This window comes from Macadamia integrifolia, unplaced genomic scaffold (assembly GCF_013358625.1).
Source record: "Macadamia integrifolia cultivar HAES 741 unplaced genomic scaffold, SCU_Mint_v3 scaffold2299, whole genome shotgun sequence".
In the NCBI taxonomy this organism is placed as follows: domain Eukaryota; kingdom Viridiplantae; phylum Streptophyta; class Magnoliopsida; order Proteales; family Proteaceae; genus Macadamia; species Macadamia integrifolia.
The window spans coordinates 74,646-77,744 of NW_024868622.1; the positions used below are offsets into that span (position 1 = coordinate 74,646).

The 3,099-nt window shown below is 34.5% G+C and overlaps 1 long non-coding RNA gene across 1 annotated transcript; it reads left to right on the top strand.

Annotated features, from left to right (window-relative positions):
- The first annotated feature begins 403 nt into the window (after nt 1–403).
- Nucleotides 404–2,871, top strand: LOC122066215. The gene is made up of 2 exons (XR_006136287.1): nt 404–658; nt 2,603–2,871. It is a non-coding gene; the product is annotated as an uncharacterized LOC122066215 (long non-coding RNA).
- Nucleotides 2,872–3,099: the final 228 nt, after the last annotated feature.

The following is a 3,099-nucleotide window of genomic DNA, read 5'->3' on the forward strand; positions in this document are numbered from 1 at the left end:
AAAATGAGTCTCACATAAGGTAGGTAAACTTTGGGTAGAAGATGGACAACAACATACTAGAGAAGCGACAACTAGCTGGAGAGATTCTATCCAACCGGCCTGCCTGTCCTAGGGACAGAATGCCCAGAAATTTAGTTTTACTTCTATGGGCCCCACCAATTGAATGGGGTTTTTCACCCACTTTTTACGATGGATAGAGGTATGTTTGGGGGTGATTATGTAGGTGGTTTTATATCCATACACATTTCCTACCCTAAGTTATTAATATTTAAATAGTTAGGAAGAAAATGAAGTTTATGAAAATTCTACCCAGCCAAACAAACCTTAGTATGTTTAGCCTATAAATAGGAAGGGAAGGGGAGAATTATTTCTCTCCTCTCATTGCTGTGAACAGAAACGAAATGGAAAGGAGAAAGACGAGAGGTAAAAGAGAAAGAAGAAGAGAAAAGAATGAGAAGGAAGAAGTGTACAACAATCTTTCTTGCTGCTGTATATTCACTCGGCTACTGTTGTTCAGCCATGGAAGCTGTAGAAGGTGAGTGCATGAAAGTAGGTTGTACTCTCTACTTCAAGAAGGTGCTGATTGGGTCTTAATTCAGCTGAAATTTGGAATGAATGGATGATCTAGTTGTATGCATGCATCAAGAGAATACAAAAGGTGAGAAATCTGAACTCATACTTGTAAATGTAGTTAGAGTAAAAATCGGCCAGTATGGGAATAAAGTAAAGGTTAAATTCAAGGTGGAAAATTGTCTGTGAAAGTTAAAATAGCTAGTCACAGCTGAATCCCCAAATTTGAACCCAATTTGGGAATCGATTTAGCTATGGACTTGTCCCAAGAAACCCAAATCCATGGGGTTTTTCCCAATTTCAGTAATTTAACATGAAATTGAAGGTGGGAAACACTCATGAATAATAATAATGATAATAATAACAATTAGAAGCATGCATAAATGATAAAATGGGAGAATTGATTAAAGAAAAAAATTGGAGAAGGAAGTAAATTCCTAATATGATGGGAAGTTTATAGAAACTATATGCTCTTAAAAAGCTTCTTTGCTGAGAATAGAGAAGAAATATTTAGAGAAGCTAGGAGATTTCAGACCCTATCTTTATGAGAGAAATAAAAGAAAAAAAAATATATAAAACAGAAGAAAATTGGATAGGTAGGAAAGGATAGAAAACAAATTAAATAAACAGAAGGGAAATTTTAGGAGATAAAGAAAGTGTGCAAGACAATGAGAGAGGATGAAGGAATGGTTTAATTAAAGACATTCAGTTACACAGAAATTTAACGCACTAATTATGCACTAATTGAAACTGAAATGCAAAGAAAGAGAAAAATACAAGTTACAACCACTAGGATGAATAGTTTAATGGGAATACCTAGAACATGCAATAATAACAAATGGCACAATTATGATAATTTGAACCATGTAACCAAGTATAAATGAATATATTTATAATGCAATTTAGGATGCAAAGTTGTTGAGCGTTTATGTACAACTATTAAAGGGTCATTTCAGTAATTAAATAAAATTGGAGATTTTAGTGAATGACACAATACTAAAAAGTAAGAAAGGTTTTTAATTAAAATAACACTAAAATATAAATTTTAGAGGAGATCATTAGTAACAAACTGAGGAAGTAAAAAGGCCTAATCGTTGGGATATACTCTTAGGTAATTGTTCTTACAAGCGAGACATCGATCAGGATCCTGATCATAGTAAAAGCACAGGTGAGTGGAACTTTGTCATATCATCAAATTTTTATCGTATTTCATATCTTGACATACTTTTGTTTTTATCAATGTGACGATATTGTTTTATATGCATCTCATAAGCATTTACAGCATCTCATTTTTAGCATTTATGTTTTATGCACATATGAGTATAATGACAATGCCTTGTGATTTTCTTTAAGGAATGAAATACATGAATTTATAGAATATTAAGAATGATGAAATGACCTCAAAAGAATAGCACTGAAGGTCCATCTATGTCCACCCCGTCAAAGGGCTCATGGTTCCCATCAAAGGGTTTGGGAAGGACAAAATGGATTGGAAGGGAAAGCAATGAAAAAAAAAAAAATGAATAGTATAAAGAACTCTAGACTACCACCCTTTTCAGTATGGATTGAGGTACTAAATGAGGGCATGTCCACCCCATCAAAGGGCTCGGGGTTCCCATCAAAGGGCTTGGGATTTTCATCAAACAGCTTGGAAAGGACAGGGGGTGCTGGCCAACCCCATCAAAGGACTCGGGGGTCCCATCAAAGGGCTCGGGATAGGCAACTGTGTGTCCTCACTATCATGATGCATTGGGTAGTTCATATGATAATTAACTTACGTTAGGATTTTAAAAGTATAAATGGCTTTGTCAAGATTCGAAATGACCATGTGAAATTATTTATAAAAGATTTAGAAGATATTCTTTTTATCCATATTTACATATTTTAGAATGAAAGTATATCTATGTTTTATGTATTTCATGACTACGCCAATAATATGTTTTCACCAGTGTGCATGTTTTTGTTTCTGTTTTCTAGTATGACATGGTTTCCTCACGGGGCTTGTTAAGCCCACCCACCAATTTTCCTACAGATCAGTAAGCACGTGTTGGTGGAGCACAGATGGATGTGAAGTGAAGACGACTTCTAGTTTATTTTAGTAGTTGAGTTAAAAACAATTATAATAGACTTATTATAGTTTTATTTGTAGCTACCAAACATATGATGGTTAGTTGATAGATTATGGACTTTAGTTCAACTTTCTATTTATGAGCGCTTTCCGTTGTGTTTGTTTGGTCTATGTAGTAAATTTATGAATTTATTTGGATAATCTATGAGATATTAGTTTTATTTTTCTGATCATTTGATCTTCACCCATGAGGGTAGTACCTATTACCCTATCTCAGGTTTGGGTCATTACAGGTAAGATGGCCCACTTTATAATATATAAGGCAAATCTTATACTAGGGCAAAACTTGCCCTTAAAATAAGCTTAATATTCAGGCCACCAGAGTTTGAACCACATGGAGGGCTGACTTTATTGAATTGCTTTGGGTGGATAGAGTACAACCTAGATCATCTACAAGCGAA